Source organism: Agrilus planipennis, unplaced genomic scaffold, assembly GCF_000699045.2.
Source record: "Agrilus planipennis isolate EAB-ADULT unplaced genomic scaffold, Apla_2.0 scaffold227, whole genome shotgun sequence".
NCBI lineage: Eukaryota > Metazoa > Arthropoda > Insecta > Coleoptera > Buprestidae > Agrilus > Agrilus planipennis.
The window spans coordinates 499,729-511,945 of NW_020439150.1; positions in this window are offsets into that span (position 1 = coordinate 499,729).

The window sequence follows — 12,217 nt, forward strand, 5'->3', positions numbered from 1 at the left end:
TTACTGTTCGCAAATAGTTAAGGATGTGGGCTGTTCTAGTTTTAGGGAAATGCGAAGTTTAGCTCAGGATAGGAAAGAGTGGAGGTACGTGTCCAACCAGTCTTAGGACTGATGACCTTATGATGATGATGAGATATTTAGGTAAAAATACGGCTATACACACCCTTTCTGTGTTTCATATTTATGTTTTTCTTTGTCTATTAAACAATTTAACGATACGTTACATTCCTTTGTTATTAGCAATTGTCTAATGGAAATAAAAATTTAGGCAACATTATTTTTTAAATATTCGAATTACGCAGCAGTTTATATATGTTTATTGAAACATATAATAAATATTGCTTTACCTATTAGAATGATTTTTATGTTGAGACTGATGACGTAGTTGTATACCTACATACGTCAATAGGTATATAGATAAGCTTTTTTAATAATCAATTAGTATCCAACAATAAATTTATTATAAATACATTACTAACCATTAACGTCTTTTTATGTAGATAGATATTAACATGCATTTTAGTGTAAAAAAGAAATAATTTAAATAGCAGGTTCCTACCTAGGCTATTAGTAAACTTGATTCAGAAATTCGTACAAAAATTAAACAATATTTCACTTTTTAATTTGTTAAAGATATTTGGTTAAAAATACGGGTATACATACCCTTTCTGTGTTTCATATTTATGTTTCTTTGTCTATTAAACAATTTAAACTATAAATTTAACATTGATGTCTAAAAACCCGTTTTACATTTTTGTTCATTCTGTATTTTAGCTCCGAAATACATAGGTAAAAATTTTATTGGAAAAATATGGATGTAGGCAAGGAAAAATATCACACTTTCGGTAGGACTATGGTAAAATAGTATATTACACGCCAAGGGAAGAAAATGCGTTATTTCTTCCCACAGAAAATGGTGAAATCTCTTTTTTCCTAGTAAAAAGTAAATGCGATTTCTTGCCCATAAGGTGGAAATATGGTAAAAATTACTATTTTTAGTGACTTTTTAAATTTATCAAGGCTTCGACTTATAGTAGTTATAATTTAAAAGCTCTTATCAGTGCTCTGATGTCCTGCTAGGTCGGCGACGTTTGACGACAACGATCGGGTCGTTGTCGGTACCATTATTAATAATAACACCATTAGTTGCTTTAGAATAACACAAAGGAAATGTTGCGGAAATTTTTACTAGAACCTTAGCGTGTTTCCGCGGAAAATAAACGATTTCGTGTAGTGTTTTTCACGCAAACCCTACGGCTGTTTATAGTTTAATCTAAACTGAAGCTATAATGTGATATATCTTGGAAAACTTAATACAATTTCCTCCTATGGTGAGTTTATTACTGTTAATAAATAGAACGTTTTCTTCTACACTGATTGTCTTGATTCTAGCAATTCAGTGGGTGCTTTTTATTTTGTTGTTTTAAGTAAAGAAAATTTAATTTTAATCTCTATATTTCTTTGTCTGAAATTTCCATAAGTATTTAATTCAAAATATTTCTGCTTTCTAAGACGATAATTTTCCTTTTCATTAATGAACCAGAATATTCTTTACTTAAAATTAAATAGGTTTGTACGTATTTTTTCGCCACGAAATAAAAAACCAACAATTCTGGGGTGAAGATTAAGATATACTTATAATCTTACGCTAAAGCATCTTAAGAAACGTTGATATTAGATTATACATTTTAATTACTTGATTTTTATTTAACATTAAATGGGTACGTTTTGATTGAGGACATGTTGATGTTAGTTAATAATTCACAACTGTAATAACTAGAAAATTTTATTTTAATGATTTTATATTTTTAGATAAAATTAAGAAAATTAAGGAAAACCATAAGTTTCTTCAACCAACTTTGTTTTCGTTATTACTCAAAATAATAATTGCTTGGTTCAAGAAAATACTTATTTCTTAACTCAAGATGTCACCTTTTATTAGTGTAATTTTCCGTTCGCAAATCTATATCTAACTATGTTGTACACAAAAGGGTTGATTGGTTCCAGCAAAACAAACAGTGCATCAAAATGTAGTTTTTTATTATTTGCAATCTATTAAAAGAAAAAAAGAATGTTCCCAATTCTCGTTGGCGATTGTGAACCGATTTTGATGATTATTTTCTTATTGGATAAGTTATATCTGAAGGGTGTTTCTATTTGAATTTGACGAAAAGGTAACCCTGTCAGGGTGGAATATTAGGGGACCATTCCCGTTTTTAACATTTCAACTTAAGTTTGTACATACAGGCAAATCATTAAAGTCGGTTTTTATACGTCACTGTACATATGTAAATTAGATACGCTAGATGCAGTGTGTGCTTGACACTAAGTATGTTATTAAATTGAATTTTTATGGCAGTTAGTCAATTTTGTTTTCTAATTGATGACGCCAATAAAAATTTACATAGATATATTTTTAAACATCGAAGAAAATTCAAAATTGGCGCAACAAGAAATATCATTTTATTTTTTTTTTTCGTAACATATGTTTCGCTGTAACATTGGTTTCCTCAGGCGAATTGAGTATTTACTACTTAAGTTAGGTAGGTACTACAAATATTTGGAAGGTGGTGTTCATTATTAAAAATATTCAGTCACTAGAATTTATTTTAATGTTGAATTATGTAGTTTCTTCCAGTGTGGCGTTCAATTACACAACTTGTAACGTTTCGGTTTATTTAAGCATCTTCAGACTTTTGAAGTGTTACTGCTTGTACACAGATATTAATTTAATTTTAAACATTCTTTCATGTTGAACTATTTCATACTGCATTGCATTGAATGTTTAAAATTAAGTTAATATCTGTGTACAAGCAGTAACACTTCAAAAGTCTGAAGATGCTTAAATAAACCGAAACGTTACAAAAAACATGAAGTTGTGTAATTATTTGACCGCCACCCTGGAAAAAACTACACAATTTAATAGTAACGATTTAAATTTAATGATGAATAGAACACTTCCAAATATTTATAGTATCCAACTTAAGCAGTAACTCTCGTAGTTTTTAAAGTCGATAGTAAATATTCCACATTTTTGGCAATATTTTTTATTAAACAATTCTTCAAAATCTGTTTCAATTTGTCGAACTGTCACTACTTTTAAAAAATGGCTTGCACATGCTTGTCTGTTATTTCGTTCTTTCGGGAATTTTATTATGCATATTTTAAAGTGCTAAAGAACATTGACAAAATACTGTCATCATCATAAGTTCATCAGTCCCTAGACTGGTTGGACACGTACCTCCACTGTTTCCTATCCTGAGCTAAACTTCGCATTTCCCTAAAACTAGAACAGCCCACATCCTTAGCTATTTGCGAAGAGTAATCTAATCTAGGTCTACCTCTACCCCTCCTAACTCCTGTTTCTGCCTCTAATATGTCTCTAAAATTATAATTGACCATATATTTTTGTTTCATACAATTCACATTATAAAATGTTTAAACAAAACATGTAATTAAATTATTTTCTACGAGTTAATTCAGGCATACGTATTATTTGTTCGATTAAGTTCTCGACGTTCAGGAGATATTTGTAATCTTATATTATAAGGACAAACTTTTCAGATTAGCGTGCCTGACCGAGCTTGTTTCTTGATATGAACTTGAGTTTAACGTTAAAATATACTTTTGAATTATTACTCGAAATAAGAGGACGAAAAATAAAACTCCCGGAAAGCAAAATGATTGATTTCACCCAATAACCAACTACAGTACCACATTTCAATTCGGAATCACACTGGTGAATTTCAGTTAGTTGCAGTTGTAAATTTTAAAACTTTTATAAGTAAATAGTTTTAACAACAGCAATGTAGATAGGTGAAGTAATCAATTGAAATTAATTGATTTTTACATTTGATCGGGCATTTCATGATATGACCACTTCTACGATCGGGCTCCAACATGTACATTTATATGCAATCTAGTTTTTTTGCTTAACTTCATTAAACTTTTTTTGAATATTGTGAACTCCCTACTGTCCGCACAAATCAATTCTCTAGATTATTCTCATGTATTACTTTTTACACCGTTTTAAAATACAGTGTAAACTATATAACGACACTTAAGGGACTGAACGTTTTTCGGCGTTATAAAGAGTGGTCGTTAAATGGAGAGAAATAAAAGATATTATTTTACAGGCCTGACGCTGCATGCTGGCGAAAATTTTAAAATGGTGTGGATGCGCGGTGGCAAAAATAGGCAGTTTTAGGTATAACGATTGCAGCCCTCATTCTTCAGTATTCCTATCAGGGGCGTAAATTAAATATTTCAAAATAGGGATCAGTGAGCAACTAATAGACATACAAACAGAAGAACTAATTATTGATGTTGGTGACAGTGATAGAAATTCCCATGATGAGACTGAATGTGAAAACTAACTATAAAACAAAAGCAATAGGTTAATTCTTTCTTTTTAATAAGATATGTTTTTACATTATTTTCTAGTAGGTACGCTACTGCCCCATCTGTATTAATACTATAATTGACGCCTATTGAAAGCTTATTTGTGTATCGGTTCCAAGTGACTTGCCCAAATAGGTCATAAATGGGCAAGTATCTGCGCGACCGCTCGCCAGCTTCCTTCGTCAGACCTGTACTATTCTACAATAATATGCATTTACCATTATAGTACACATTTTGCACACGAACATTATTATTCATACATTGCGTATAGCCTGTTATCTTCGTCTGATGTTTTTTGCTGTTCCATTATTTTAATTGTATTTTGTTACGTATCTTACTCATATCTTGAGATACTGCTGGATCAATTTAATTATGTAGAAAGTATTTTTTTAATAGTTTCGCTGAACTATTGAAATTGGATAAGTAGATTCGGAAATAGCCTCCTACATCCAAACTTACAAACTTACAATGTAACAAAATTATAATAAGAACTTTCATCAGTACAGACGATCTGTACCATAGTTAAAATAAAAATGTTGCGTAAACCAGAAACTCTTAAAAATGAAACAAGAAGCAAATAAATTATTTCTTTTCAAACTCAGACTCACAGTTGAACTTTGGTAGATATAGTTCCGCAATTAGGTATTTGCCTATTTCTTTATTGTTGAGCGTAGAAATGACAGGGAACTATCGCAGGGTGGGTGAAGACGGGAAGCCGTTTCACCACCATGCGTCTTCGTGAACTTGAATTCGACTCTCGACCCTCGACTCCCGGCTTCTCATTATAATTACTAATTCCGTAATTTAAACTGATACTAATTGACCTACTAATACAGTAGGGTAAGTAGGTGTTAGTTTGCAGTTTTAAATAAATAATTTAGATGCACCAACTTTGTACACTATTACACTAAATTTTTATTGAAAAATCGAGATGAGTATTCTAATGCCCAAAAATGTCTCTATTTTCTGTTATCTGTTCTCAGTCAAAGTTCTTTTTTATATTTTACTGTTAGTAAGGATTACTCATATTGTACCACTAATCAAAATAACAGCCAAGAAAGGTCGCATTCGAAAATATTACCGAGAGGACTTGAAATTGCTTTAATTGCTCTGTTTTTCCTCAAAATGGAAATTTCAACTTTTCCCCCATCGATGAAGTGTGTTCAGAAGACGTCAAAAACAGGTTTTGTGTCTTGCTGACGTGAGTTATAGGATTTTTAGACACAGGTGCCCCAATTTCAATAACTTTTAGTGGTTTTTGTATTCCGAAGAACATGTTAAATTTATGTATCTTTTCTTCCAAATATGTTCTTCTTTTGTGACTTCAAGTGACTTGATAATGGCTAACGCCGAAACCGGTCGTGACAGATCAGAAAAAAGAAGAACATATTTGGAAGAAAAGATACATAAATTCAATAACTTTCTTCATCAATTATTTTACATTTGCCTAGAAAGCATATCTACAGTCGCTTTCACACCACTATGAGGTACGTAGTTTCCTCGCTGGAGATCTTATCCACAGCAGTGTACCTAATTTAGGATCCTTTCTAGATTTAGTGGTTGAAAGCTGGTTGGGGACTTCTTCGCTATCAAGTTCTGAACTTACGTCTCATTTGATAGAAGTGTATCATTACTTTCTTCGGAAACGAAGGCATCTACTTACACATCAATTTCTTCGTCAATATTTTTGTACAAGATTGTACCTTAACAGCGGTAATAAGTACCTATTTGAGCGTCGAAGTCCACGCTTCCTTCATCACCATGCAGCTTCGCACCTTTTTGCACATCTACAGGATATGGTTTTAAGAAATGTTTGTAGAGCTTTGGTTGAGAGGAAGAAGATCGTGTTTCTTGGAGGCTCAAATATGTCAATGAAGACGACAAAACGAAAATGTTGACGAAGAAATTGCTGCACAATTAGATGACTTCATCAGTTCAGAACTTGATATAGCTACGAAGCCCCCAACAAAGCTTCAACGTAAAAATATAAGTTTGAACCATTGCTGCAAATTAGATCTCCAGAGGGTCCACGTAAAAAGAAAGGCGCCACGTATTGTATCTCATGGTGGTGTTGAAACAAGTATAGACATTATTCTTTGACGCATATAAAATAATAGAAGAAGACAGTCATTGAAATGGGTGCATCTATTATTCTAGTGACCATAATAACTTAGCAAGGCTTCATTGCAGAAAAAATATTTATAGGGCTTTGTTTAAAGGGAGCTTTTTCCCTTTGAAATACTGGTTTTAGCGTAGGTACTCGTAGTGATTTAAAAGGAGATAATTTCAGAAAACATGACGTCTTCTGCACAAGATGGAGCTGAGCACAGACCTCACCGGTAGGGGTAAACTCAGGATTTCCTTTTTGAAGTGCAAAATAAATAAATAAAGTAATTTCCGAATTTCGCTGTAAAATTTCCGATTCCAACACCCTAACGACTAGCCTACTTACTATACGATGATTTTCTCATTTATTTGTGTATTGTTTTCAACACTTACGTTTAATATTAGAATTGCTGATATTAAATTAACGATAGTAATCAATTTGATTCTACAATTAATTAACACTTTTCTAATATTTATACATATTTATTCAATAAAGTAATAGATTTTCTTGGATTATTGTTGGATTTTTGAGACTTTAGTTAAGGATTTTATTTTCCCGATTCCTTAGATTTGATGGTTACTTCTCCAAATCTACTTTAACGATAAATAAGAGTACTAAAAAAATTGAAAATAATGCAATAATTACTAATCGTCATAATAACCTGCACTTTTTAATAATTTTACAGGAAGGATGATGTTCTTTCAAACGGCCTTGGAGGAATGTTCAATCAGCTAACATACCAAATAAAGGAATGGTTAATAAATAATTCTCTCCTAGGGAATTATGGTAGCAGTGGAACATATTAAAAGGTAGGTAATTTGTTGAAATGTATTTATCAGATGAACATTTAACATTATATCGATAACTGACATACCATTATTTTAAACTTAAATTGTTTATTTTAGTATTAATTACATTTTGAAATTTTGATATAGGCAATACTGTAAATATTATTTTAATTTGTAATATATAATGGGGCATTTATTGTGGGGAGAGTGCGAAAGTGAGAAAGTAGGAAGAATGACAGTTTACGAGATTGAGGATAGGAAATTGTGAAAGACTGAGAGACAGTAAGGGTGTAATTTATAGTAAACTAGCGACCCGCCCCAGCTTCGCACGGGTGCAATGCTGATACTAAATATGTATATTTTTGTTTTGTTTAGATTATTATCGAGAAGGGGAAATCTTCAAAAGATACCCCCTGAACATACTAAATATACTACAGAATATCTTTATATACAACATTCACAGTTTTTTTTTGTCATTGGACAATACAAACCGGCCTCCCGGTCGGTACCGCCGCAACCGCTATGTCCCTGCATTTTAAGTCTGTAATATCTTCGAAAATATTCATTTAAATTACATGCTGTAAAGGACCATATTGATCTATATTAAATGCACAATGTATTTAAGGTACTTAATTGGATAAGGATGTATTGCCTACAATCGCTTCGTAAATAAGTCATTATTTCTCATAAAAAGTAAAGGATAAAAATGGTTATTGTGGGTTATCCCTAAGGGATAGACATATACCATCGCATACTTTTTTGTAGACCCTTTTAAGATGTATAATATTGTAGTACATTATTTTGATCTGTCTCGTAGGGTTCAGCCAGGGTTTGCAATGTAAGCGCAAAAATGTGTTTATTTACGACATCATATTAGAAACCTCTAAAATTGTCAGTGTTTCCCTATTATATTATGCATGTATTATACATATAAACCTTCCTCTTGAATCACTCTATCTTTTAAAAAAAACCGCATCAAAATCCGTTGCGTAGTTTTAAAGATTTAAGCATACTTAGGGACAGACAGCGGGAAAGTGACTTTGTTTTATACTATATAGTGATGAGCATGACACTGAAAGGTGAAAAATTGAGAGGGAGAGAGTACATGAATACAATGACACAGGGAAGTAAGAATGTGAATACGAGAAGGAGGAGGTAGTGTGGGTAGTAAAGGGTAGAATGAGGGAAAAAAAGTGGATTATCTGCAAGTTTGAAATAAAATTGGGGTGGATATTAGGGAATCTGAGAGTGAAATGAACACGATTGTGAAGAGTGAAAATGGGAATGGAGTCTTAAGGGCGTGTGAAAAGAGTGAGAATGAGAGAATGTAAAGATGTAAATGAGAGAAGTGGTGCAAATGAAACGGAAATTGTGCAGGGTTATGTGAGAAGAGAATGAATGAAGATTATAATGAAGAGAGCGAGGGTGTGAAAGAAAGGACCGAGTGGTGCAGATGTGAAAGAGAACGGGAATTTAAATGAGTGAGACAATTGCAGAGGTATGTGTGCAAAGTGAGAATGAATTAGGGTTAATATGAAACAGGGCAAAATCCATTCCACTAATTTCGTTCCTGTTGAAGCAAGAGGCATATGAGATAAATAGTTACATCTATTTAATATATTTATTAGGTATACTTTTCAGAAATTGTCATTCTCTTCCCTTTCTGTACTTTCATAGCTTATTTTCCTATTTTTTACCTACCATATTTAGTTTTTCACTTATTATCACCTTTTTCTTAGAATTTTTACTTTTTAACATGATTTGTTTAATTCGTATTAACTCAAACCTTTTTTTTCTTTTATTTACCTTAATTTGATTGATATCTTCAATTTTTAGTAATTTTTTAGGAATCTTTTCTTTCATTTAATTTATTCTATCTACATTTGGATCTTTAATTGCTTTTAATTTACATTTAGGCTTTCTTTAAATACTTTTACCTAATCACTAATCATTTTATTTTACATTAAGACTTACAGTAATTTAATTTAGAAATTTTCTTTCCTTTTTGGTTAGTAGGAGCTCTCGATGATGGGAATGGAATCCAACGACAAGTTAGGACATCAGGACCAATGGAGAACATCAGGACGAGGACTACCAGGGCATCGGGGGATCGATGAGCAAAATCCATTCCAATAATTTCGACGAGGCCCATAAGGTAAATGATAACATTTATTGAAGTGAAACTTCTTTATCGACGGTAGAAAGGAATTTTACTTTTAGCAAAACTAAATCAGGTATTCCACATTAGTAATTAGTTAATGTAATAGTTTAATTAAAAACTACTACTATAAATACAATCTAAAGAAGTTTCACTTCTTACGCGTGTACACCAATACACGCCCGCCCTTTTTTGATATATTCATTATATTTTTCAGAAACTTTCTTTCTTTGCCTTTCTTATTCTACACTCTCAATTTTCTTTTTTTTTACTTACCTTTATTATATTTTCATTTACTTTAAGATTTTTACTTTCTAACATTGTTTTATTTCTTTTAATTTACTTTACCTCAAAATTTTTCTTTTATTTGATTTACTTTAATGCCATCTAGATTTTTCCCTTTTAGTTGTTTTCTTCAAACTCTTTCGTTAAATTTATAGTATCAACATTTGGATCATTATTTTCTTTTTATTTACATTTAAACTTTATTTATTGAATACTATAACATGTAATAAATCTTTTTCTTTTATTTTTTAGAATGTCTTTCTTTCCTGTTATATTTGGCACTTAACTTTCTTTTTCTATACTTTCAAAGTTTATTTTTTATTCTTTACTTACCTTATTTTGTCCACTTATTTTTCTTAGAACGTTTACTTTCTAAGACTATTTGTTTTATTTCTTTTAATTTTTATTTACCCAAAATGTTCTTTCTGTTGATTTATTTTAACGTCATTTAGATTTTCACCTTTTAGTTGTTTTCTTAAAGCTTTCCTTTCGTTTAATTTATTGTATCAACATTTGGATCATTATTTTCTTTTTATTTACATTTAAACTTTATTTATTGAATACTATAACATGTAATAAATCTTTTTCTTTTATTTTTTAGAATGTCTTTCTTTCCTGTTATATTTGGCACTTAACTTTCTTTTTCTATACTTTCAAAGTTTATTTTTCANGGCGCAAGCAGAAATCACTATTACGACCTAATTATAACACTAAGCTGTAATTTAATTCAGAGCTCTTCTTTCTTTTTTAGAATTTGATCTCTGTGATGGACGTCGAAATTAACAGGATCCATGGGGAGCATCAGGACTACTACCAAGACATCCAGGGACCAAATCAGCGATATTCATTCCAAAATTTTCGTTCCAGTCGATGCAAGAAACATATGAGATAAATGGTAACATTTATTTGATATATTTATTATTATTTTCAAAATTCTCTTTCTTTTCCATTATATTCAAAACTTGTCTTCCTTTTTCTATACTTTCATACCTTATTTTCCTATTTTTTTACTTACCTTATTTAGTTTTTCACTTACTATTAACTTTCTCTTAAAATTTTTACTTTTTAACATTATTCGTTTTAGTTTTTTAATTTATATTGACTTCAATCTTTTCTTTCTTTTGATTTACCTTAACTTAATTGATATCTTCAGTTTCTAGTAGTTTTTTAGAAAACTTTTCTTTCATTTAACTTATTGTATCTACATTTGGATCATTATTTTCTTTTTATTTACATTTAAACTTTATTTATTGAATACTATAACATGTAATAAATCTTTTTCTTTTATTTTTTAGAATGTCTTTCTTTCCTGTTATATTTGGCACTTAACTTTCTTTTTCTATACTTTCAAAGTTTATTTTTTATTCTTTACTTACCTTATTTTGTCCACTTATTTTTAACTTTTTCTTAGAACGTTTACTTTCTAAGACTATTTCTTTTAATTTATATTAACCCGAAATGTCCTTTCTGTTGATTTATTTTAACGTCATTTAGATTTTCACCTTTTAGTTGTTTTCTTAAAGCTTTCCTTTCGTTTAATTTATTGTATCTATATTTGGAGTTATATTTTGTTTTTATTAGACTTTAGTTACGTAAAGACTATAACATATAATAAATATTCGTCTTTTCATTTTAACTTTTTCGTTTACATTAACAGTTTTAATTCTTGCACTAAATAATTACTCAATTCTGATCTTTTCTTTCTTTCTTTTAATTATCAGGACCAGTGATGGACATCGAAGCCAACAACAGGTGANTTATATTTGGCACTTAACTTTCTTTTTCTATACCTTTAAAGCTTAAATATTTTATTCTTTACTTACCTTAATTTTTTCACTTATCTTTAACTTTCTTTTAGAATTTTTACTTTCTACAGGTGGTCAGCCAGGACATTAGGATCAATGGAGAACATTAGGACCATTAGGACATCAAGGATCCACACCAGCGGACCCAAGGATCCGAAGACTTCGGGGGCCCCAAACCTCCGGGGTTGGAAGGCATCGGATTCCAGGATCTCCAGGTACGAGGACTTCGAACTTCGAAGACTTCGAAGTTCGAAGATCGCGAGGTGCGATGATCTCGGAATTGGTAAGTCTGCGGGGTTCAAAAGACTTCGAGATAGAAGTCGGGATCCCATGGGTTCGAAAATCCAGGGGTCGGAAAACGCCAAAGATTCTTCTTTGGCGTTTTCTCACCTCGAAATTTTCGAATTCTGGGAACTCGACACTTCTATCTCGAATCTTTGAACTTCACAGTCTTTCCAATTTCGAAATCATTGTCCCTCAGGATCTTTAAACTTCGAAATCTTTGAATCGACGTTTTCGCGCCAGGAATCCTGGAATTCGAAGTCCTCCAACCCCGGAGCGTCGAGGGGGCAGGGGAGGGCGCGTAGGGTGGGCCGGTACACACGGGGGAGGGAAAGGGAAAACAAAGGGATGGTGTACTGTATTATTTTTTTAAAAATAAATAAAACGAATG